Source organism: Somniosus microcephalus, chromosome 8 (assembly GCF_052327205.1).
Source record: "Somniosus microcephalus isolate GS21.2 chromosome 8, FLI_Smic_1.0, whole genome shotgun sequence".
In the NCBI taxonomy this organism is placed as follows: Eukaryota; Metazoa; Chordata; class Chondrichthyes; order Squaliformes; family Somniosidae; genus Somniosus; species Somniosus microcephalus.
The window spans coordinates 180,728,155-180,755,298 of NC_140994.1; positions in this window are offsets into that span (position 1 = coordinate 180,728,155).

Sequence of the window (27,144 nt, forward strand, 5' to 3'; positions counted from 1 at the left end):
GCATGTGGTGGTGCATTTTGGACCTTCTGGCATCCTGAGCAGCTCTTGGTTAGGTCCTCGATTTGTTGATCGATCCCTGGCCACCACATAAAGGCTTTTCATTTTCACCCCTCCCAGATTACCTTCATGAAGCTCATTTAGCACTCTCTCCCTTAAATTGGGTGGAATCACCACTCTGGATCCACACATCACTGTCCCCTGGCATACTGACAGCTGTTCTCTTCTGGATGAGAATGCTGGCAACAGTGAGTCGCCATGTGTTGGCCATCCCCTCACCGTCAAATCATACACCCGAGACAGTGTCGGATCATTGCAGGTCTCCTTCTCTATATCCGCGTTTGTTACTGGCAATCGTTCAATTATTGACGAATAAAATATCTCGATCGGGTCCACTGCTGGTGCTTCCTCCACAGTAGGCAGTGGCAAGCGTGATAGCCCATCAGTATTTCCATGCTGTTTCATGCCTTTGTATTCTACTTCATATTGTTTCGCCCCTAGAAAAAGGGACCATCTTTGTAACCGTTGTGCAGTCATCACCGGAACACCCTTCTTTGGATTAAAGATGGAGACAAGTGGCTGGTGGTCAGTCAGCAAGGTGAACTTCTGCCCATGCAGATAGTGGTTGAATTTTTTTACTCCCCATACTAGGCTGAGGGCCTCCCTATCAATCTGGGCATAGTTGCGCTCGGCTGTGGTTAGTGACCGAGACGCAAAGGCTACTGGCCTCTCCAACCCGTCTGGGAATTTGTGCGACAGCACCGCTCCAATACCGTAGGGTGATGCATCACATGCCAAACGAATTGGTAGTGCTGGGTTGAAATGGGCCAACACCTCTTTTGATGTGATCAATTCTTTGCACTTCTGGAAAGCTCGTTTACGTTCGTCATTCCACTTCCATGGTACCCCTGTTTGCAGTAGGGTGTTCAGTGGGTGTAATGCCGTAGACAAATTTGGCAAGAACTTATGGTAGTAGTTTACCAGCCCGAGGAACAACCTCAGTTGTGACACATTTTCCGGTGCTGGAGCCTTGACTACTGCCTCAATCTTTTCAGGGGACTTATGTAACCCCTCTTCATCGATAACATGGCCACAATACGAGGTCTGCTTCTGGAAAAACTCGCACTTGTGGTGATCAGCTCATAGCCCATATTCCTTTAATCTAGTGAGCACCCTCTCCAGGTTGGCGAGGTGATCACTGTCATTTTCGCCCGTGACCAGGATGTCGTCCAAATAACACTGGGTCCCTGGAATCCCTTGCAGGACTTGATCCATCGCCCTTTGCCAAATAGCCAGAGCCGATGCTACCCCGAACACCAGCCGGTTGTATTGGTAGAGACCTTTATGAGTGTTGATCGTGAGGTATAGTTTCGAGGCTTCCTCTACCTCCATTTGCAAGTACACCTGGGCTAGATCAATTTTGGTGAAGCGTTTACCCCCAGATAGCGAGGCGAAAATATCCTCAATTCGTGGAAGCGGATATTGTACCATGTGAAGGACTGGGTTCACTGTCACCTTAAAATCCCCACAGATGCGGACCTTCTTTGGTTCCCCAGGCGTATTACTCAATGACCTCTTCATTACAGGAACGATGGGTGTAGCCCACTCGCTCCAGTCTACTTTGGACAGTACTCCTGAATGTTCCAACCCTTCCAGCTCTGCTTCGACGGCTGGTCTGATCGCATAAGGCACTGGTCTGGCCTTAAGAAACTTTGGGCTTGCATTTTCCTCTATTTTAATCGTTGCTGTTATGTCTTTTTGTGTTCCGAGTCCCTCCTGGAACACTTCTTTTGCGTCAGTTAGCATTTTTGACAGTCGTCCAGGTGTGACGTCGTCATCCTTTTTGGCCTCAACCTTCAGTGCCTGTATGGAATGCCAATCTAATTGTATCTTCCCGATCCATTCACATCCTAGTAGTGGTGGCCCTCCATCTGGCAATACATATAGGTCCATTTTAGGTATTTCCTGGCCTTTGTATATCACTTTCGCCCTTATTTTTCCTTTGGGGTAGACTTTTTGCCCCGTGTATGTCTTCAAGACAATCTCTGTAGCTTTCAAGGGTATGTGTGAAAATAGCCGCTTGTAGTCCCTTTGGTTTATGACTGTTAGGGCTGATCCTGTGTCCAATTCCATTTTCACTTGGACTCCGTCTATCTTGAGTGTGACCCAGATAGTCTGGTGATCCTCCATTTTGGTTACCTTATGTAGTTTCAGACAACCCAGCTCCTTGCTTCCGGAGTCTGTATCACTTTTCTGTTCGTCTGAACTACTGTCCATCACCTTATGTACCTTTTTGTACTTCTCCTGTGGAGATTTCTTGCTGTTAGTTTTCTTCCCTGACCTGCAGACTCTTGCTATGTGTCCTGCTTTTCCACACTGTCTGCACACTTGGTCCTTGAACCAACAATCCTTCTGGTCGTGTGTTGTTCTGCCGCAGCGATAACACTTCCCTGTTCCATATGACATTTCATTGGTACCATATTCTTGTGATCTCCGTTGTATCCCTGCAGCGCCCCTTGCGGCTGCTTCATGTGATACTGCCATGCTGAAAGCCTTGTCCAGCGTAAGATCCTTTTCTGAAAGAAGCCGTTTCTGGGTTCCTTCACTTTGAAGCCCACACACAAACTTGTCCCTTAACGTATCTGCTAGTCCCACTCCAAACTGGCAGTGTTTCGATAACTTGCGCAGTTCCGTTAAGTACTCAGCATTACTTTCGTCTTTATGCTGGTTCCTTTTGTGGAACTTAAATCTTTCTGCTATCAGCAGCGGTGTGGGGTTTAAGTGGTCCTGTAGGATTTCTACTATGCTTTCGAAATTCTTATTCACGGGCTTCTCTGGGGTTATTAGGTTTCGCAGTAAGCCATAAGTTTTTGCACCCATGGAATTTAACAAAACCAGTGCTTTCCTAGCATCTGGCACTTCATTCACCTCAATACGTTCCACATATGTCGCCCAATCTTCGACTTCATTGTCGAACGTAGAGATACTGCCACTCTTCGGCATCCTGGGTGTGATTTAACTGTCAACAATGGCGTCTCCCGCGCTCTCCCTTCTTCTCCGCTGGCACAAAATGGCGTCTCCCGTGCTTCCCTTTCTTCCCGCGCTCGCCCTTCTTCTCCGCTGCGGCTTCTAAAAATGGCGTCTCCCGCGCTCTTCCTTCTTCTCCGTGGCTCAATGGCATCTCCCGCGCTCTCCCTTCTTCTCCCCACGGACACTGTTCAGCCCTTGAGCCCTTGCTGCTGCTTTACCCTCTTTATCTCCGTTTTGTTTTTCCTCGACGCCGCTCGGTTTTCAACCCCCGGCTGCGCCCTGTGCGCTTCACCCACTCTCTTACCCCGTCGACGCTGCTCGGCTTTTTCTCTGCCATCAGTCGGCTCCAGCCGCCGCTGTCCAGGAAGTGTCTGCGCTGTACCTGTCGTCAGTCTGTTGCTGGATCATCGTGGCTGGGGAACCAAGCCCAGCTCTCAACAGCCTCCCCTGCGATGTTCACTCTCTGCCGGACGACTGGGCGGTTACTCGTGGTCGACGGCCGTGCTTCTGGCCTCGACTTTCATCCACCGCCCTCCCGGAGCGAATCCTTGAAGGGAAATGCAGAGTTGCAGGTAGATTCGAATCGACACTCGTCGCCACTGTTAGATCCGTGATTCTGAGAGTATGATGTTTTCAAGTAACTACACGGATGCTGTAACTTAACAATCAACAGGTGTTTACTGGAGTAGGGTAGTCTCAAGACTGGGGGTACAGAGGCATGCTCAAGGCTTATATACAGGTGTGGTCACTGCCGGTACTACAGTATACAGGAGCTGTAAAAGTAGTTCTCTCTTAAAGGTACATACACTACAATTACGACCCCTAAATAAGTCCAAAGTCTAAAACAAAAGGGGAGTTGGAGCGATTCAAACCGCTCAAAGGAGCCAGAGGTGAAGCTGACTGACCACACAAACACCACCCCCTACACAACCATCCCTCTCTCTCTACATTATCACTTCCCCATTTCACTAGCCACCCCTCACACTCACCCTCAGCCTACTGCAAGCATACCAACTAACAACACACAAGGATAGGCACTTGTATGCTTTAGCCAATGTTCATGTGAAGTTTCTGGTAATGTGCTGTCAAACATTGAAATCTTTATTTTCAGCACTTTGCATTCTTGGACAGATTTGTGTGCACCTTTGGAAGTGGCTTAGTGAGTTGTAGTGAATGGTGAGACATAAGGGATCCCCCCACCCCACAATGGTGATGAGTGTGAAAGGAATGGCTTGGTCATTGTAGGGATGCTTTATGGTGCTGGTGTGGGGTGGTGCCAACCTGGCACATCATTTGGCATCCAGGATGTACAGCGTCAAGTGAATTAAATCTGGCCATGGTGAGGCCATCCCTGGGGTCCCGGGCAGCAATGTGGTTGGGTGCTGATGCCCTGTGTCCAGTGCAGCATCAGTTGATTGCGGAGAAGGCTGGTGTTGTTGTTGCTGCTGGTGTGTCTGGTGATACTGGTGTTGGGGCTGATCTTGGTGGGATTCTGAGGACTAAGGTGAGATATTTTCAAGGGCAATGATGCTGATGCAATAGATAGCAGGTGAGGTTGAGATGGCAGAAGCGATCTGTCAATGGTGAGAGAGGTTGTTCCAATTAAGTGACACTGGATAGAGAGTTGACTCCAAACACTTGCAAGCTGCAGAAAGCTCAACTTGTCTTCCAAATGCAGTAAGCAACAGCTTCTGAGCTTTGAAAGTGAACAACTGTAACATGGGATCTTTCATACCACCAGAGGAAACCGTTGCTTTCTATCTACCCTATTAAATAATGTAATCATCTTATACACCTCAATTAGATCACCCTTTAATCTTCTATACTCAAGGGAATAAAAGCCTAGTCTATGCAAGCTGTCCTCATAATCGTTTTAGCCCCGGTATAATTCTACTGAATCTGCACTGCACACCCTCCAGGGCCAATATATCCTTCCTGAGGTGCGGTGCCCAGAACTGATCTCAGTACACTAAATGGGGTCTAACCAGAGCTTCATACAACTGTAACATAACTTTCACCCCTTTGTATTCCAGCCCCTTGGAGATAAAGGTCAACATACCATTTTTTTTGTACCTGTTCACTAGCTTTTAGTGATTCTGTACTTGAACCCCTAAATCCCTTTGCTCCTCCACAGTTCCTAGCTTCTTGCCATTTAGGAAATGCTCTGATCTATCTTTCTTAGGTCCAAAGTGAATGATCTCACACTCCCCCACATTAAATCCATCTGCCACAATGTTGCCCACTCACTTAATCTCTCAATGTGCCTTTGCAACTTTCTGCTCCCACCTGCACTATTTACTGTGCCACCTAACTTGGTGTTGTCAACAAACTGGCTCTCTATTCCTTCATCTAACTCATGTATAAATATAATGAAAAGTTATAATAACTAACAAAAATGTTTTCCGCCATATGTGACCACTTACATTTATTTGGGCAGACCTCTTTAATTTTCCCAGCAGTACTTTAAGATGTTATCTACTTTCCTGTACAAAGCGAGATCTTTGCAGGGGCCTTTAATTTTTTTTTAAATGATCTTACTTCACAATTTCCAGCCTTTAAAAAAATGGTGTATACCTTAGGACATAATGTTGTTTCCGCCTACACAAAACTGCTCAAGTTTCTTAACTTATCCCTTTAGCAAAGCCTTCACAGTCACAAACAAGCAGTTTATTCTCCTGCTCTCATTTTACTCATTTCAGGCTATGGGCCAAAGTCAGACAAACAGCAATAACTAAAGAAAAACCTGCTGCTGTTTGTGTTCACCAGTATAGTTATACCTACTCTACTTTTTCCCATAGCTAAATATGCTCTACATTTTTTTGCTGTTGCCTATATTGGTACAATGGCAGCTCCCATCTTTTAATGGTGAAGAGTGTGGATATGATATAGATAATTCTGGGGCAATCCATTTTAATCCTTCAATCCTCCCTTCATGAAAGACGGTTTCATTTGGAAAATTCTGATTCTGTTTTTGAACCATCGAATAGTCTTTAATATTACAAAAATAGACGTGAGACAAAATTACTGTCTCTGACTGACCCGAAAAACATCTGTAACTAATAAACTGTTACGAATCAAAGCAGTTGGATTGGCATAAGTTAGTATATTTTATGTGCTTTTGTAAGCACCTGGTGTGTTGTTCTGGCAATGTAGCCCCTTTCACTGGATTCATTAATAGTGAAATACATTAGAGAATCAAAGCCTCCAGCGACTGTCACTGCAAATTGAATGAGAATCTAAATCGCAATTCTGAGCCAGGAAGTGTAGTAAGTTTTTCTGACTTGTGCGGATAGCTGGCTGCATGACTCATAACCTGAAGGGTGCGAGGAATTACCACGTCTTAATTATCAGCAAAAGAACTTAAAGGTATATTAGACAGCAGAGATTAAACCTGAGCCCCAATAACTAATCATACCTGATTGCTATGTATTTTTATGCTGAAGGGCTATTGGGTAGACTGTCTTCAAAGACTACTATAAAAATAAAAGGCTTTTCAGAATGGATTGGAAGTTTATACAACCCCCGGTTAAACAATGGATCGATGTGATGCTGAATAAAATCAACTTGGAAAGACTGGCCTGCTAAACAAAAGCAAAATGACAGATGCTGGAAATCTGAAATAAAAACAGAAAATGCTGGAAACACTCAGCAGGTCAGGCAGCATCTGTGGAGAGAAACAGAGCTAATGGGCTGGATTTTGATTGAGGAGGCGTGTAGGAGGCGGGACTACAACTTTCGGGGTTGTAGTCCCGCCTCCATCGAGTTGTGGCCAATCCACGCGATTTTCACTTGATTGACCTTGTTGAGCGGGCTCAGCAGGCCAATTAAGGGCCACTCAGCAGCAGGTGACATCACAGATTGACATTTCATCTGTCAAAAGCTTTTGACAGATGAAATATCAGTGTTTGACAGCTGTTTGAAGCTGTCAAACACTGACAATCTGTACTCCAAGTTAATTCCTTCCTCTCAGGCTGATTTAGAGATCTCTCCAGAACAGAAAGCTGAATGCTGCAATTTTTGACAGCGCGTGGCCATTCTGCTTTCTGTGCCGGTGAGATGAGGGACTCCAGAGACCTGAAGGAAGGAAGGCTGTAAAGGTAAGTAAAACTTATTTAAACACTTTACACACACCAAACACACTTACCTCTGAACTCATGCACCCATCACTCACCTGAACACCGGACATCTCGAACCCTCCAAGCCCTTCAGCCCGACGGTCCGCCTCGCTAACTTGGCGTGGTTTGGAGCCGTCGGGAATCCCACACTTCAGCAATAAAAATAGGGATTAGGCTAAAAACTGCCTTTTAACTACCTGTTAACAGGCAGTTAATTGGCACTAATCCCCTTCCCGCCTCAGGGAGGCGAGTCCCAGCACAGGTCGGGTATCCACCTCCTTTGAAACTGGAATGGAGGCAGGTTGGGGGCGGGATGGGTTCGTGCCCCCCAATTTCGAGATTTTAACCCCCCACATGCCTCCAATCCCGCCTCCACAGCCCAATGAAAATCCTGCCCAATGTTTCAGGTCAATGACCAAAGGTCTCTCCCCAGATGCTGCTTGACCTGCTGAGTGTTTTTCAGCAGTTTATATTTCTTTTTCCCGACCTTTTGAACGATGGGTTAGCCATCTTATTTAACAAAATCTAATAGGCTTTTACAACAGCCACTGGATAGTCTTGGCTTGAAGGGAAAGGTATATTTAAGCAATCTTGTTAAACCTTATATTTGAATAAAATAATTGTTTATTGATACAACCTTGGACCTGTCATCAGTCAACTGCAAACTGTCACTAATCGGTTCCATCTGACTCTCTTGGGTAGCATATTGGATGTCAATCATCATGTTATTGTCACTGATTAACTCTACAATGTTCTAGGTTGATTGGTAACTAAATTGAAGTCACTGATACACCCTCATTCTCACATCAGATCCAACAGAACTGACGTGGATAGATAAATTTGGAGAGGGGTTGCTGATTCACACAAGTACAAGTATGCTTGTTAGTGACATCAGTCAGGTAAGCTAAAGCCAGTAACAAAAGATGATGGCCTAGAAATTCAGTGCCCTTAGCACCGATTTTGCGGCGCTAGAGGGCCTAGCGCTGCAATTGGCGCCGGTTCCTAAATTGCCTGGGGCCCTTCCGCGGCGGTAGACCGGTAGCGCTGCGCCGGCACCGATGACGTCATCGGTGTGCGCAGCGTCCCGGTTGCTGTGGTAACCCGGCCCCAAGCCCGTGGCAGGCGCAACTAAGACTCTGGCAACAGAGCCTTCCCCCAGTGTGCGCCGGCGCATAAAGGTGGAGCGGCGGCCGGCCGCGTTCCCGGCGGCCGCCTGCCCGCACCTCCCTTCCCGGACTCCTGCATTCCCCCCCCGTGGCCCTGATCAGTGTCTCATGCGAGCCCGGCACTTCCCCGAGGTGCCGGGCTCAGATGTCGGGTCAATCCGCCGGACAGTTGTCGGCTGCAGGCAGCTCCTCCTTAACAGGAGGAGGAGGCCTGCAGTTCCCCCGCCTGCCGCACCGCATCGGGTGCCGCAGCGGGGGACTGGCGCCGGGAAACCCAAGTTCACGCCCGTTTTGAGGCGCTAAAGGAGGGTTTTAGCGCCCGCCGCCGTCTGGGCCCGGCGCACCCGAATTTTCGTCGGGCGCTGCCGCATTACCGCTGGCGCAAACTTTCTGGTGCTACAGCCCTGGCAAGACCAGAACCCAATTTCTAGGCCGATGTATCTAATGAACCGGGCTCTAGACCACTGTGCGAGGACTCAACTCTCACTGCTAGAGATGTTAAATATCAGGCCAAGTGGAATAGAATTTGCAATAAAATTACCATTTGAGTTTATTGAAATAATCAACATACTAAGTTTAACACTTTGGGATACCACGAGGACAAGAAAGGCACTATGTAAATGCAAATTCTTTCATTCTTTCTATGTGGATCTGAAACTGATTTAGCAGCCTATTAATATAATGAATAAAATCCACATTGCCTACTTGGTCCATTAAGCAGAAATTGTATTGCAAAATTTTAGTTAAAATATGTATGAAGCACCACATTTTTGCTACTTTAATCTTTATATATTTTCCTGAATTTTGATCTTGATCTCTGGATGTCGTAAATACATTTACTACTGTATTCGCACCAAAAGTTCCACTTATTTTGTCATGACTCCTCTTATTGGGGCTGTTGCTGCATTTCATAGAACAGTGAATGAGCGATCCTGTTAGAGGAGGAGATTCTGCCCATTATTCACTTTGACAATGCATTCAGTTCTGGTATCTGATTATCTGGTGCAAGGAATGCCAACTGGAATGGGCATGATTGACCTACGCATTTTGTATCCGCAGCCCAAGCTTTGAAAGCTAAAAAAAACCTGGCATCTGAACCAATTTGTCCAGTGAGAATGTTAGGATGCTTTGTAGAGAACTGCAACTGGAATAATATCCCTTGAACTTTCTGTGGGGAAACTGAAAATGATTTTGCATCAAGATATACTTCCATATCTCCTGAAGATAAAAGCAGGCATGTTTAAAGGGGACAGGCAGCTTATTATAATGGATCTGACAAATACTTAACAGGTTCGAACATAATTCAAACTCCAGCATAGAAATTCAACCCACTTTTCTGAGGCAGTACTATGACATGGAGCTTTTAATCAAAGCCAAATACTTTTCTTTTAAGCAAAATCGTTATTTTGTTTGATCTTTGCAAAACTGGAATTTCTGTTTATACAAGCCAGGTCAGATTTTTTCTTTAAAAATAAAAGTAGGATTATTACTACTTTCAAAGATATAAGCCCAGAAAAAGACAGTTGGTAACGTCTAACGAGGACACTTCTTTATTGTAAGATGTTTGTAATGAAAACAGAAACATGGAGCTGGGTGGTGCAGTAGGATGGCTGAGTGTTTAGGAAGCTGATTAATGTCTACCCCAATGTAATGAAACAAACATGTTTTCTCTGCTGAAGGGCCACCACCCAATTCCTGGAGCAGATTCACAGCACGAAACTGCTCATATTTGTCTCAAATTTGGAAATGAAAAAACCCCAGAACAGAATGCATTCTTCTGAAGTTTAAGTGAAGACACAGTGTAAGGGCTGAATAGAAGGAGACTTATTCTGCATTTAACCAAGGTTATACAAGTGTCGGGTTGACTTATTGTCATCACTCTTGCTTCAAAGTCAGAAGATTTAAGTTGCACTCCAGGTCTTGAGCACATGATCTAGGCTGAGACTTCTGTGTTGTAGAGAGTGCTGCATTGTCAAACCTGTTCAGGTTGCATTAAAGATCCCACAACACTATTTGAAGAGGAGCAAGTAGTTCTCTTTGTGTCCTGGCCAAATTTCCTTCCACAACCATGTTCATCAAAGATAGATGGGGTATGTTAGCATAGTGGGTATGTTACTGGACTAGTAATCTAGTAGGCCTGGACTAATGATCCAGAGACGTGAGTTTAAGTCCTACCATGGCAGCTGGGGAATTTAAATTCGGTATTTAAATAAAAAAAGCTAGTGTCAGTAATGGTGACCATGAAACTACCGGATTGTCATAAAAACCCATCTGGTTCACTAATGTCCTTTAGGGAAGGAAATCTGCCGTCCTTACCTATATGTGACTCCAGCACCACAGCAATGTGGTTGACTCTTAACTTGCTTCTGAAATAGCCTAGCAAACCACTCAGTTGTAACAAACCACTACAAAGACTGCAGCAGTTCAAGAAGGTGGCTGACCACTACTTTCTGATGGGCAATAAATGCTGGCGATGCCCATATCCTGTGAACAAATAAAAAAAAATGATTTACTAGTCCTTTACCTCATTGCTATTTGTGAGAATTTATGTACAAAATGGCTTCTGCATTCATTTATAGAGCAACAGCGACTCTACTGCATGTCAAAGTAATTTGTTGTATGTGAAGAGTGTATGAATAATGGTGTACCTTTGTATCCATAGTTAAATACAGGAAATTCCCCGCTCACTCCCACTGGTCTAGAAATATTTGTATGATTGAAGCTACAGGTGGTGCACTAAAAATGGCTGATAAATAAAAAAACACATGTTTTGTAGACTTTTTTCTAATTTATGACAAACCGAACTGGATAAAAAATGCTACAAAGAGTTTTGGGATGTTCTCAGAGACGTGACCAACTTTTTTTTTGAGCATTCAATACTGGCTGGGAGCTTCCTCTGGGTTCTGCTGATTGGCTGTCATAACTCTGGTGGAAACCTTGGATAAACCATGTAAATGGAGTTTCTGCCGATCTTCCGCCAAAATTGCAGTGGCCGATTGGGAGAAACAATGAGGAAATTTCCGAATGTCGGTGTATAGGTGAAAAAAGTTTCATTCGAACAGCAGTAATAAGTAAAAATCCTGGGGATAAAATGATTGAGTGCTTGAGTGTTGCATAGTTACCTACTGTTACAATACTAAGGTTTTAAATTGAAAGAACTTATTTTGTGATGGCTGCAGCAATAAATTTCCAAGATCGTTGATGATAGCAAGAGAGACAGTATCGCAATAGTTGGCAGGCCTGTTGATGATTCTAATAAACAGTGTAACTGCCAGTCTCTGCCTATATAGGAATATTGCCAATAACTTATTTTATTTCTACCATATGGACTGTTCTTATCTTTATGCTTGCCACAGGCACTACAAATGGCCAGAGGCCAAAACCCAACTTTGTCAATACTGGATGTGAATGTGGCAGTTACAGCTTGAGGTACACACTGGGAGTTTTTACAGAAAGTGCCAAACATTGCTGTCAGCTATTGAATGTAGTCAAAAGGATTACTTACATGTAAAAAGAAGATAGGCTTTGGGAGCTGATGGGATTCTAAGTTGTGTTCTAATTAAGTGGAAACAAAAAAAAGATAGGTTAACTGACTAATAAGGAACAAAGTTACAAATGAGGTTGTACAAGTCTTTCAGGTGAATGTATTTCAGCACATACTTCCTATTAACCTTGGTGCAATTGTTAGCACTCTCCCCTCTGGGTCACAAGGTTATGGGTTCAAGCCCCACTCCAAATACTTGAGCATATAATCTAGACAGTCATGTCAAGTAGTATTGAGGGAGTGCTGCACTGCCGTAGGTGACGTCCTTCGGATGCCCCCTCAGTTGGACATTTGAAGAATAGCAGGGAGTTCTCCCGGTGTCCTGGACAATATTTATTCCCTCAACCAACAACACTAAAAATAGATTATCTCGTCATTTATTTCATCATTTATCTCATTGCTGTTTGTGGGGCCTTGCTATGTGCTATGTGCAAATTGAATGTGGAGTTTCCCTACATTACAACAGTGACTACACTTCAAAAGTACTTCATTGGCTATTAAGTGCTTTGGGATGTCTGAGGTCATGAAAGGCACTATATAAATGTAAATTATTTCTTTCTTTCCTAAATTTTTAGGATTTTAACTTTAATTTTAGGACACAACCACAATTATACACTGAAGAGGGAAGAAAGATGTGATCAGTAATATAGTGACAATGCCATCGATTGTAAACAGGGATCTAAATTTATTACATATTGCAGCAGTGTAAAATATGGAGACTCTGGTCAGGCTGCTGCAGGAAGTGAACCCATCCTAAAACTCAAACACACACCGCTACCACTCCTTTAGCAGTGACTAGTCTTGGCATGAACAAGTTTCACTGTCATGTTTGGGATGCAACCATTAAAATGATGGAAAGCAGAATAAGTCTTTTTTTAAACAACGCAATTATCATTTTATTTATGCTTGTGATATAACTAAAATGCTTGTTATTTTTTCTCTTAAAAGGGTGGATGCCTGGAGGATTTCAAACACCTAATATGATTTGTTCGCTGTTTATTGCAAGTGTTTATCATGCTTTCATTTAAGCAAGGTTTGCTGGGAGCAAGGAACTGTTTCTTGATTTGTGATTTAAATTTGTAGGCCAAAATCAATCAACGAAACGAATCTCTAATTTCAGTTTCCAAATCTGACTCTTTTGGATTAAAAACAGGAGTTTAAAAAAATAATGCATAACAAAGTATTTTGCATGAGAGAAACAGAACATATAATTGAATGTTGTACTTCAGATTGTTACAACTAATTTTGAAGAGAAAAATACTTTTAAAATGACGTCTTCATTATTTGTTGCACATTGTTGAAGCTTACAGATTTGATTTAGAAAGCAAACATGCAAATAAGAGTAGACTGACATCAATCATGTATATTGTCCACAGTCCATGTAGCCCTAACATTGCAAAACCTTTTTAATGATGAATCATAAAAGCAAGCTGAGGTGTTAGTTTAATTATCAAACTTATTATTCCAGTTTAACATTTTGTAAATATAAAATGACAATTAAGTTTTTTTAAAAATTGATTTTAATCTGCATATTTATTTTTAAAAATCCAACAATTCTTAATGAAAATTGAAAAGTAGAAGCATTAAATAAAACCGGATCTATTAATGTTAATATTACTGGTCATGAGTCACTATTTTTCCACAACACTGTTGGACAAAAGCTGTTCAGAAATACACAAACTATGCTTCTGCTATAACAAACAATTAACATTTATGAAGAATATGTTTTGAGCATATATTGAGAAGCACACAAATATAAACACAGAGCACTATTGCCAAATGGTGTTCAGATTTAGCTCCCATTCACAGTGAATGGGTGGACAATGCAAGATGTGTTCCTTTTGAAATTTATATGTGTTGCATATTACTCTCCAGCAGAGAAGCACGGAGAAAGACTGCAATCAGGAGCAGATGGCTGCAGCTTTATGGAAAATATGGATCAATGCAACCAGAAGTTGCAAACCATAAAAAATTCAAAGCCTGAGAAGCTGCTCCTAACTCCAAAAGAATCAAACAAACATGAAATGCTGCAAACAGTCTACGGTATGCCAAACGTTCTCTTACTTTTCAATGAAGAACTGATGTTGATGATTAATTTTATTAATGGTCAAATTTCTCTATTTGTTTGAAGACAAAGGCCTAGAAATTGTGTATAGCCCCACTTGAGGCATTAGAACTGGCGCTGTGCAAAGTTTATAGCCAGACGAAACTTATCGCTGCCTGGCGAGATATTGGGTTGCATCGCCCCCAAAGGGGATTGAGGCGCGAAATCAGATGTTGCACGGGGCTCCTAAGGTGCAAAAGTTCAGGCGCTACCCAATATCGGCGCGGACGGGCGCAGCGCAGGTGATCTCAATTACCGGAAACCACGAGACTTCCAGGCGCTGGCCGGTTCTTAAAGGGGTGGGTCAGTCAGCCTGAGCTGCCACACTCAATGCCCTGTAGGCCTCAGAATCGGCGCTCACCCTTCTCTGGCGCAAGAAACTTGGTCAGGATGGAGAAGGTGAGACAGAGAGCAGAGCGCTTCAGCACTGAGGCTCTGGACCAGTTGGTGTCTGCAGTTGAGCGCCGTCGAGATGTTCTGTATCCTGACAATGGCAAGAGGCCGAATCAAAAGGCTTACTGGTGATCTTGGAGGGAGGTTTCTCTGAGGGTCAACTCCAGCAGCATGGCGACCAGGACCCCTGTTCAGTGCAGGAAGAAATTAAACGACCTCACTCGGGTCGTTAGGGTGAGTGTTGGTTATGCAAACTTCTGATTCCCTCCATCTGCACCTGACTTCGAGCACCCTGTTGCCATGATGCCCCAATGGCCATCTGTCAGCAAGCACCCATGGCCCTTTCTGGGCACACACATGGACATTTCACTCAAGGCCACATGTAAGGGCCCTTGCACCATGGGGGGCATGCGATGATCTCTCAAGGCCTCATGTAAGGGCTCTTGCACCATGGGGGGCATGAGATGATCTCTCAAGGCCTCATGTAAGGGCTCTTGCACCATGGGGGGCATGAGATGATCTCTCAAGGCATCATGTTACAGAACTTCCCCTTCTTTCCCCTGCAGTCCAAGCTGGCGGCGAGGCGAAAGGACCAGACTCGAACCGGTGGCGGGCCTCCACAAGTCGTCACTCTGACGGATCTCGAGGAGAGAGTGCACCAGATTCTTGGAGGATGTCTGTCTGGTCCTGTTACCACTGCAGCTGCCGACCCCATTTCCGACAGCGAGGGTAAGGCTCTCTCCTTTTTCAGCTGTTTCCTTCCACTTAGTCCCCCCGCCAGCATGCTTCCTCAGTGTGCAGCCATGTCAGAGCCTTGCCGCAATCTGGCATGCCTTTCCGCCAACCTGTCCTTTTGCTAAAGCCACTCTTCCACCTCCCTGCTTTCAGATGATGCATCAGCAACTCGGGCTCAACGCCCTGAAGCTGCCAGTGCCAGTGCCTCCAGAGGCGAGGATCAGGAGGAAGCCGGACCATCCGTTCCAATCTCAGGGGAGCATACACATCTACAGACTGGGGATAGTAGTTCCCTGGAGGGGAGGGGGGGGGCTCTGAGGATCAGCCAGTTGCCGGAACAAGCAGCATGCAGCAACGCAAGGGGGGTAGGCAAGTTCGGCCACTGTCTCCCCGGAGGGCAAGGCAGGTAGTGATGACTGCTGCACAGAGTGCAGAGGAGGTGCGTTGCCTGGCTGAAATGAGCACCCAGGCCTGGCTCAGGCACACTGAGCTGATGGCTGCAGTGGGGAGGATGCCTCAGTCAATAGATACACTGGCAAAGAGTGTGTTGGACTTCGGGGCAACAATGGAGAGGACTCTCCAGGGCTTCGGGGCAACAATGGACAGGACTCTCCAGGGCTTCGGGGCAACAATGGACAGGACTCTCCAGGGCTTCAGGGCAACAATGGAGAGGACTGTCCAGGGCTTCGGGCCAACAATGGAGAGGACTGTCCAGGGCTTCGAGGCCGCTATGGAAAGGACTGTTCAGGGCTTCGGACAATCCCTGGAAAGGTCTGTCCAGGACTTGTCCGAGGCAGTGGAGCGGTCGGCACCGGCCTTGTCCGAAGCAATGGAGAGAACTGTCCAGGGCTTCTCCGAAGCACTGGCACCTGGCTCACAGGTCCTCACTGCTGCCACGCAGTCACTTGCCGGCCTCGTCCACACCCAGATTGAGGCAACGCGAACTCTCACTGCAGCCACCCTATCTGCATCAGCTAGGATCACCCCGGGCCCTTCCAGTCCCATACAAGGCCAGAAATCAGTGGAGCATGCGATTGTGGCGGATGAGCCGAGCCAGTCCCCTCAGAGAGCCAGTGTGTCGTCCGACCATGGTGCAGGTGTCCTCTCTCGGCAGGTGACCATTGCACATGCCAGCGCTGGTACGTCTGCAGTGCAGTTGCCACCACCTGCAGGGCACACTGCTTCCAGCCATGCTCAGATCAAGCATCCTGCGTCCGCACCCTCCAAGCCCAGAGGTCGGCCAGGCCATCCCTCAGGGGCTTCTGCGCTTCCACACAGTCAGCAGGCGTCCCCCAGCCTTCACCCCGCCACTGGGGTTCAATTACATAGGAGCAGCAGGGAGGGAAGGGGCCGACCGCGAAAGAGAAGTCGTTCTCCATCAAGGGGCCAGCAGTAGAGGGAGGTGCTGAGACGTTTCTTTGGCCAAATTCAAGGACACCCTCACCTGTTGTAATTGTTGGAAATGGTTTGTTTAGTTTTGCGGCTTTGCCGAAGAGTTAACTGTTATTTTGTTAGTTATGGTTTCTGTTGACATGACGTTGTTTTGCTGTAATGAAAGACTTTTGTGACAATAAAGAGAAGTTTTAATGTGCTATGGTGCACGTGACTAATTACAGTGATGCTGGCCTTCAGAGGCTTTCAAACATCCAAAGTGCGCAGGAGTAAAGACACTCATCATTCCGCCAGAGGGGCCTCGAAACGAGTCCTCATGAGCCTCTGACGGATGGCCCTTCCACTTTCAGGAGCCCTTCCATCTTCCTCCTCCTCCTCCTCCTCCTCCTCGTCCGCCTGCTCCTCCTCCTCCTCCACCTGCTCTTCCTCCTCCTCCTCCTCCTCCTCCTCCTCCTCCTCGACCGCCTGCTCTGCTGGTCATTGAGGGACAGCTGGAATTGGCTGGGTGCGTCGAATCGCCAAGTTGTGGAGCATGCAGCAGACGACGACGATGTGACCCACTTGCTCCGGCGAGTACTGCAGGGCTCCCCCCAAATGGTCAAGACATCGGAAATGCTTTTTGAGCACACCAATAGTGTGCTCTACAATGTTCCTGGTCGTCTGATGGCTGCTGTTGAACAGCTCTTCTGCTGGGGTGGCGGACACATGGAGTGGTGTCATCAGCCATGGGCAGAGAGGATAGCCCTTGTCCCCAATAAGCCAGCCTCGTGGTCGAGCCGGCCCCTCAAAAAGGTCACAAACTGAGGTCTACCGCAGGATAAAGGCATCGTGGCTGCTCCCTGGGAATTGGGCGTTGACTGCCATGATGATTTGGCGGTGGTCACAGACCAGCTGCACGTTGAGGGAGTGGAACCCCTTGCGGCTGCGGATGTCCTCAGGATTCTGGAATGGCGCCCTCAAAGCCACGTGTGTACAGTTAATCGCCCCCTGCACCATGGGGAAGTCCGCAATAGCAGCGAAGCCCTGCGCACGCTCCGCCTGCTTCTCCAGGGTCAGAGGGAAGGTGATGAATTGACGCCTTCGCCTATAAAGGGCAGCTGCAACTTGCCGGATGCAACAGTGGACTGCAACCTGAGAGATATTCGCAATGTCCCCAATGGCTGACTGAAAGGATCCGTTGCCATAAAAATTAAGGGCAACAGTCAGTTTAACGGCCACCGACAGAGAGGTCCTGCACCGTAGACGCGGCTGCAGATCCTCAGCAAGCAGGTGGCACAGCTCAGTAACAACGTCCCTCCCGATTCAGAGCCTTCGCACACACTGCTCCTCCGACATGTCAAGGTATGACACCTGCTGCCTAAAGACCCTCGCAGCATACCCTCGGATTGGCCGACCTCCATTGCCCCTCCTCTTTCTGGCCAACCCCGGCCCTCTCTCCCGCCGTCTCTCTGCCCCTTCATAGTGTTCGGCCATGAGGCCGTCGCCCTCCAAAGCATCTCCCATTCCGATGCCAGTTGGTCAAAAGGCTGTTAGGTCTAGTGCTCCAACTGCTCCGGACAGGTTTGAAGGTCCCAAGTACTCTAATGCTAAATTCCAAAAACTCTGCTCCACAGTAGCTCACCAACTCTCTCCACCAACGATCGCAATGAACAGGCCAAGTGGCTGAAGCTTATATACTAGAGCTGTCCCCTTTAAATAGCGCCCCCCAACTCCAAGAAGGGCCTGCTAACGCTCCTTCGAACTGTCACTAATAGCGCTAGGCGTAAAGGCTCCGGGCGCCACCCAATATCCGCTCAGGCGCCCCTAAAAGGCGTTGCACACTGAAATGACGTCATGATCTGCTTGCGCTCGCGGGCGCATGCAAACACTTAGCGCAGGCGTTAAATGTATAGTCTATATGGGAGTTGTCGCTATCTTCATTGCGCCCGCCCCAACATTGGGTAACGCCCCAATTCTCGGTCTCTTTAGGCGCTAACCGCTGGCGCAAACAACCGAATTTCTAGGCCAAAAGATTTATTTCAATCGAAAATTCTAATTTTAGTCTCTTAGGCCAGAATTGTCTGGGGGGGCGGGTCAGCGGGCAGGATCGGTGGCGGGTCGGGTGGGAAAGCATTTTTTTTGACAGCGGGTCGGAACCCCGCTATCAACCCGCCGCCACACGTCTTTCCCAATGTCGGGTCTGTCAGTGCTGAGCAGACCCAACCGGCAGTGGCGGGGGCCCCAATTAAACTCATTACCGTCTAGTTAACAGATCATTAACAGGCTTTTTTAACTTACCTTTTCACTTTAATTTCACGGCCATGGGAACCACGCTGTTCAGGGACCACGACTGTCAAACTGAGGTGAGAGTTCAGTGGACATTGCTCCAGATGATTACTTGACAGCTTCAAATGTACAGTAAAAGCTCCCACCTGACTGATAATCACTTTCCTCAGCCACAGGCTGTTTGAAACTCAATCTATTTCCAGCACTGATTCTGCAGGCTTTCCACTCTCCAGCCACTCACACCTCATTGGAAGAACTCTTTCACCATTGACAGGATGCTTCTGTCATCTCTACTTCACCTGCCATCTATTCCATCAACATGGGTGCTCTTTATACTGTCATACTGTCTCACGTTGGTCCTCAGAATCTGACCACGATCAGCCCTAACACCAGCAACACCAGGCACACCAGCAGCACCAACAACAACACCAAACTTCTCCGCAATCACCTGATGCTGCACAGGACACAGGGCATCAGCACCCAACCACATTGCTGCCCAGGAGGCCAGGGATGGCCTCACCATGGCCAGATTTACTTCACTTGATGCTGTATACTCTGGCTGTCACATGGTGCACCAGTTTGGCACCACCCCACACCAACATCATAAAGCATCCCTACAATGTCCAAGCCATTCCTTTCAAACTCACCACCATTGCGGGGGTACCGTTATGTCTCACAATTCACTGCAACTCATTAAGCCACTTCCAAAGGTGCACACAAATCTGTCCAAGAACGCAAAGTGTTGAAAATAAAGGTTTCAATGTTTGACAGGACATTACCAGAAACTTCACATGAACATTGGATAAAACACCCAAGTGCCTACCCTTGTGTGTTGTTAGTTGGTATGATTGCACTAGGATGAGGGTGAGTGTGAGGGGTGGCTAATGGGATGGGGAAGTGATAATTTAGTTAGAGAGGGATGGGTGGAGGTGCAAGTAAGGATGTGCAGGAGTAGGGTAGGGAAGGCAGAGTAATGGGGACATGATGAGCTGCACAGCAGGATGAAGGGGAGTGTGGCTTTGTACTAACATTTCATGATCTAATGAGATCTTTGAAAGGTTTGCGGCACTGTACCCACTTCTTCCTGACAACATTTATGCTTGTGGCCTCCTCTGCAATGTGCAATGTGCAGCCAGGCTGTGTTGGTGACCTGTGGAGGTCTCTTCTGCTCATCAGAAGGGAAGAGGACCTCCCTGTGTGCTCTGACTCCCTCCATAAGCATATGGAGGGAGTCATGGGAGAACCTGGGTGCAGCCATGTACATCTGTACAGTCATTGTCAGTGTTTGCAGCACCTCAATGCTGTAGAACACTGACAGCACAAATGTCAAAATCAATTTGGCCCTGGTCCCTTTAAGGAAACCAGCTGATGACGCATTATGAATGACAGCATCAGACCCGCTTCCTCTAATTGGACCGGGAAACATGCTGGGTGGGCTTAACAAGCCCTATCAAAGGAAAATCATTTTAGACAGCGGGATGGAGCCAGCAGCGGGGTCGGGACCCGCCACCGACGTCGCCCACCACGGACCCGCTGAGCTGAGCAAGATCACGGCCAACATAATTAAACATTATGAAAGCTATCTTCATGCACCTGAACATCAATAGTAGAGTGTGAGTTCCATCTAACAGATACACCATTCATTGTCGTCCAGTGGCATCTAAACCTTTGGAATGAAAAGCAAATCTCTCCAACGCTGAATTTTTAAAATAAAAGCCACTAGCAACCACCAGAATCCATTTGTTCTGAATTCTGCTTTCGGTGGAGTCAATGAGGTATAGAATTTTAATTTCAGGCTGACTAGTTTTATGGAATTTAGTTCAGTTGTTAAGAATTGAGTGACTCTAGTTGATGGGGCAGTGAGAAGTTCAAAATTTTCCAGTATCTTTCGTCATTTAAACAGTTTACTGAAATGCTGATTATTTTAACAACTTTTGATACAAATAGAAACTTTGAGGTTGATTTTCACCATTATCGCTTGGGCATTAAGTGTCGTCTAGACCGCGCACAGAGAGGAAAATCAGGCAGGGAAGCTGGCACACCAGTAATAGATTCCGCCTGATTTTCCTTCCATTGAAATGAATGGAAGAAAACTCCAACAGATCCTGGAAGAGGCCAGCAATACTCCGCACCAAATTTTCCTTTCTGCACTCCACCCAAGCAGTAAAGATGAAAACCTACCCCATTGTGTTTTAATATGTTCGAGATACATCAAGCTGAAGCTCTGTTTTTAAAACTATAAATAACTCTCTCTTTGATCCTGAGGGTTGAATGTCATACCCAGATCTGGCTGTTCTGTGACTACATTTGCTTAGTTAAAAAAGCTCAGAAGTACTATTTACACTGCAATACTGTACAGTGATTCCATATTTCATTCAGATATTCAACTAACTCCAAAAGAGTAAGTTACTCGCAAAATAACAGAAAGTAAACACTACATTAATAAAATAGCATTTATTGGCCTAGAAATTGGGTTGGGGCGCCAAAGTGGCGCAAAAGTCGCCTGAGCGCAGGATTTAGCGCAGCGATCGGAGTGATACCGATCGCCAGAAATTCAGTTTCAGTGCCCCTCGAGGGACACGGGGCGAGACTCGAGGCGCTCCGCATCCCTCTTAGGGCGCTGAAACTGATTATCGCAGCGCAACGTGCCGCAGCACCACATGCTGCGGCACGGCATGCTGTGGTACTGCAGGCCTTCCTCCCACTGTTAAGGGGGAGGTGCCTGCAACAGCGCGATCCCCACTCGCGAGTGCCGGCAAATGAGCCCGGCACCAAGGAGAAGTGCCGGGCTCTCGGGAAACAGCCGGCAATGCCGCGGGGGGGGGGGTTAGGAGGCCGGGGACGGAGGTGCTGGCAGACGGCCGCCGAAAAAGCGGCCGCCCCGCACCTCCAACTTAACTTGCACCGCTGCCGGCACAGTAAGGCCCCGTGAACCGGGCGCGGGTAGCAAACGGCGCAACTGCGGCGTTTGCTACCAAATATCGCGAACGGGGGACGAATGGGGCGCTGCGCACACCGATGACATCATCGGTGGCGGCGCAGCGCAAATGCCTAATGCCACCATTAGCGCCCCTACTGAATATCACGGGAGACGCAGCCAGTGGCGCTACAGCCACTGACTGCCTCTTTAGGCATTAACAGGTGGCTCTACTCACCCAATTTCTCCCCCTTAGATAATAATTATACATTCAGGGTTTCTGGAGATTTCAGATTCCTTTGTCTTGCGAGAAGTTTCTCACGATGTTTAGACAAGGCAATGAGCTGAAATATCCTGGAAGGATCTTCCCAAAGCACTAGAATAAGATGAAAGCCCATTTCATATGTACTGTATATTGCTATGAAAAATAAAGCATGTGGTGTGTGAGAGGTCTTTTCCAGTTAGAAGTACAAAACAGAAATATCACCTGAACAATTACACTCAGGGAGACCCTAATTGCTTACCTGCACTATTATGCAAGGGAGAGTAAGTAAATAAAAATAGAAATAGAAACTACAAGCTAAATTTGAATTTTACATGAAATAAAACCATATTATCCCACTTAGATTTCAGTAATAGCTTCATCCCAGTTATTTTCCTTTTAACGCCTGAGGAAGAGAGTGTTTGAAGATCAGGCACTAAGCTCATGGCCTACAGAGCAGCAGTGATACCCGCCCTGCTGTATGCCTCAGAGACATGGACCATACACAGCAGACACCTCAAAACACTGGAGAGGTACCACCAACGCTGCCTCCGCAAGATCCTGCAAATCCATTGGCAGGATAGGCGCACCAACGTCAGTGTTCTTGTTCAGGCCAACATCCCCAGCATCGAAGCTTTGACCATGGTCAATCAGCTCCGATGGGTGGGTCACATTGTCCGCATGCCCGATACGAGACTCCCAAAACAAGCGCTCTACTCGGAGCTCCGGCATGGCAAGAGAGCCCCAGGTGGGCAGAGGAAACGCTTGAAGGACACCCTCAAAGCCTCCTTGAAAAAGTGTAACATCCCCATCGACACCTGGGAATCCCTGGCCCAAGACCGCACAAAGTGGAAGAGAAGCATCCGGGAAGGCACCGAACACCGAGTCTCTTCGGCGGGAGCAAGCGGAAGCCAAGCGCAGGTAGCGCAAGGAGCGCACGTCAACCCAAGCATCCCACCCACCCGCCCCTTCAACCACTGTCTGCCCCACCTGTGACAGAGACTGTAGGTCCCACATTGGACTCATCGGTCACCTGCAAACTCATTTTTAATGTGGAATCAAGTCATCCGCAGTTCCGAGGGACTGCCTAAGAATGAAGACTTTGATTTCCTTTACCTCTGAAACATTGCTTGCCTATGCTGCTGACTGCTTCTAAAATCCTCATCCATTCTATTGTGAAGGAATAGCCATGATTCAGAGAAATACACGATACCATGAAGAGATTTCTAATATTATTAATAAAAGACATACTGGGGGAGAAATTGGGTGAGTAGTGCCACTTGTTAGCGCCTAAAGAGGCAGGCAGTGGCTGTAGCACCACTGGTTGCGCCTCCCGCAGTATTGAGTTGGGGCGATAATGGTGGCATTAGCCTTTTGCGCTGCGCCGACACCGATGACGTCATCGGTGTGCGCAGCGCCCCATTCGCGCCCCGTTCGCGATATTTGGTAGCGAAGGCCGCAGTTGCGCCGTTCGCTACCCGCACCCGGTTCACGGGGCCTTACTGTGCCGGCAGTGGCGCAAGTTAAGGTGGAGGTGCGGGGCGGCCGCCTTTTTCGGCGGCCGCCTGCCAGCATCTCCGTCCCTGGCCTCCTAACCACCCCCCCCCCCCACGGCATTGCCGGCTGTTTCCCGAGAGCCCGGCACTTCTCCTTGGTGCCGGGCTCATTTGCCGGCACTCGCGAGTGGGGATAGCGCTGTTGCAGGCACCTCCCCCTTAACAGTGGGAGGAAGGCCTGCAGTACCGCAGCGTGCCATGCCGCAGCGTGTGGCGCTGCGGCACGTTGCGCTGTGATATTCAGTTTCAGCGCCCTAAGAGGGACACGGAGCGCCTTGAGCCTCGCCCCGTGTCCCTCGAGGGGCAATGAAACTGAATATCTGATGATCGCTGAAGCCTCAAACGCTGCGCTAAATCCTGCGCTCAGGCGACTTTTGCACCACTTTGGCGCCCCAACCCAATTTCTAGGCCACTGGGTTTAAAAGACACAAGGCTGTAAACAGAGAACAGGCTTCTAAGATAAAGATCAGTTGATAACAAAGTTGTAAAACACCACAGGCTTTGAAATGGGAAAGGGATATTGACCAAGAAACTAAAACCCTATTGAAAAGCAAAGACTTGCTTCCGAAGAGTCTAGAGTTTGGGTGTAACACAATGGAAGACCCAAGTGAGGTGTTAAAAACCAACACGTCGAACAGGAACATAAAATATTGATTAAACCATGTGCCTTTGTAAAAGTAACATCAAATAAGACAGGAAACATGATTAAATATGCAACCAATTGTGATAGCTAGAAAACAAGTAAACACACAGTTAAAGTGGTTTTGATTTACATATTGTAAATATAATACCAACAAGAAGGCTTTGAAAATATGACTTCAATAGAGACACCAAGCAATTGCATTGTGTTTGTATTAAACTTGGAGTAGAACAGGGTCACAATGTGCAAAAAACCAGTAAAGCCAATATTAAGAATTGAATGAAGGATCTTCGATAAGAATGACATCAAACAGAAACCATAGCTGTCATTGTTTTTATGATGGCTTTTGCAACACCTAAAGGTGGAGAAATAATTTTGCATGCAATAGTAGAATTGATAGTAAGAATAAAAAGCATTTGAAAGAGGTATCAATAAAGACAATTAGCAGACACCAGCAGAGAACATCAAAGAAGAAACCACTGCCAAAAGGGTATAAAAATAAGACTTTTTTAACAGAAAAGTCAGAACACGCTGAACGGGCAAAGTGTTTCTCAACTCTTCAGAGAAATCTCTGTAAGTCTTTAACTGTGGGTCTCGGGAAGTCAAAGTGATTGATTTTGGTGGATGTTCTGGATTTAGAAATAAGTATGAAATAAGAAATGTAACGAAGTAAAGATTTGAGAATAAGGATTTCTAAAAAATAAGAAATGTAAGCTAATTGTATTTTGAATTGTTAATGCTGCGACTGATTCAACAGATGTTAACTGAATGTCGGCTCTTAAATAAAACTATATATTTTTAGAATTGTCTCAGAGTAATTCTGTATAAACTCGCAAACCCACAAATTCTGTATACTCTTTTGTAAGGAGTTGCAGAATTCTGGAGGGTATTCTGGACTCTCATAATATCCGGAAGGTTACAGTCTAGTTCAACTTATTAAAAGTACTACCCGGAGGACGGTAACATCTTTAGTCGTTCCTTTCCTTTAGGGAGAGGTAGCCTGAACCTTTAGACCCATTTAAGCATCTTATGGAATTCGGCTATCTCTAACTTAAGTTGAGGGTGAACGTTTGGGGAATACGCCTGATCTGGGATGGCCCAAAAGGGCTAGGACTGTAATTATCCCTTCAGACTATCATCTACAAGCTTGATTTCTCTAATGACCTCCCTGCCATCCCCTAAGCTTCTACCTTCCATTGACTACAATTGATCCAGAACCCTGGGCCCCATGTCTTCACCCACTAAAAGCCTGCACACTCAAATTGCCAAGATCTGTTGGCTTTACGTGCCTTAGTGAATCAATTTAAAGCTTCACATCTTCAAATCCCTACATGGCCTCAGCTCATCTTACTTCAACCATCTCTTCCAGCTGTACATTCCTGCTCAAACCCTATATACCTTGCTGTGCTGCTGCCTCTTACTCTATCATCATTGGTGAATCCTTCAGCCATCATGCTTCATCTTCTGAAACTCCTTCCTTCAACACCTCAATGTTACCTGCCTCTGTGTTTTCAAAAGCCACTTTGGGATCACCTTAGTTCTTTTGCCTCTCAACATTTTTTTCCCCTTTCACCCTCCTGCTCAGTCAACTCCATTGTAAGAACCTCAGACGTATGTATGTGAGGGACACTGTAAACATGCAAGTTAATATTGCTTTTATATGCTCTATGCACCTAGTGGTAGCTTCTTTGTAGACACATAAAATCCATCAAAACTTGCCAGCATCATTAAATAGACACCACAGTTTAAATGATGCATCACTGAAACATTAACTGACAAGTATTACCAGCAAATAAATTGTTATAAAAATTATATATAGGTACATGCAACACAGAGATTTTCCATACTTTTCCTGTTCCTTTCCTCCTCTTCCCCACCAAGAATAGCTCTTTGCCACAGCTCTCTCTACCTGTACTAAAAGGGTAAGTGGATTGAACCCAAGTATATTTTCATAGACACCCTTAGTGCCAGTCCATGGTCAACCTGTTAAGTGCAATTCAGTGCCACAGTAAGGATCTTCCTCCCTTCCCATCTCAGCACGTTTTCCTCCTCTTCCACAGATGATCTGACCAAGTAAATAATAATGACACAAGCACCTAAGGAAAGCTTCAGCCTCAGTCTTAGTCAAGTTGAAATCTCTAATCAGAAATTAATCAATTAAACATCACAACTACCGGGCTGCCCTCTTATAAAGTACAGCTGATTTTAATATTGCTGCCAGGAATAATGAAAGTAAATAGCTTAATCATTTATTAAATAGAGCATGACATTCAAAATAAATCTCCCAAAGCTTCAAACAGAACTGAGCACTCTTACAGCCTGTGGCAAACATTTTACAGTGTGAATCATTCATAAAAGGAGCTACAATTTATACATGTGAAACTGCACAAACTCCGTCCCCTAGCCACTGACTCCATCCCTTCTCCCTGGCAACTGTCTGAGGCTGAACCAGACCGTTTGCAACCTTGGTCTCGTACTTGACACTGAGATGGGCTTCCGACTACATATCCGCTCCATCACCAAGACCGCCTCCTTCCACCTCTGAAATATTGCAAGACTTCACCTCGCCTCAGTTCATCTGCTATTGAAACCCTCATCCATGCCTTTGTTACCTCTAGACTTGACTATTCCAATGCACACCTGGCCGGCCTCCCATCTTCTACCATCCATAAATTTGAGCTCATCCAAAATTCTGCTGCCCGTGTCCTAACTCGCACCAAGTCTCGGTCACCCATCACCCCATGCTCACTGACCTACACTGGCTCCCAGTCTGGCAATGCAATGATTGAAAAATTCTCAATTACAAATCCCTCCATGGCCTCGCCCCTCCCTATCTATGTAACCTCCTCCAGCCTTACAACCAGGAACAGAGACCTGGGGTCCACTTAAACAAATCTTTGAAGGTGGATTTTAAAAAAATATTCATTAAATGGGATGTAGGCATCGCTAGCAAGGCCAGCATTTATTGCCCATCCCTAGCTGCCCTTGACAAGGTGGTGGTGAGCCACCTTCTTGAACCGCTGCAGTC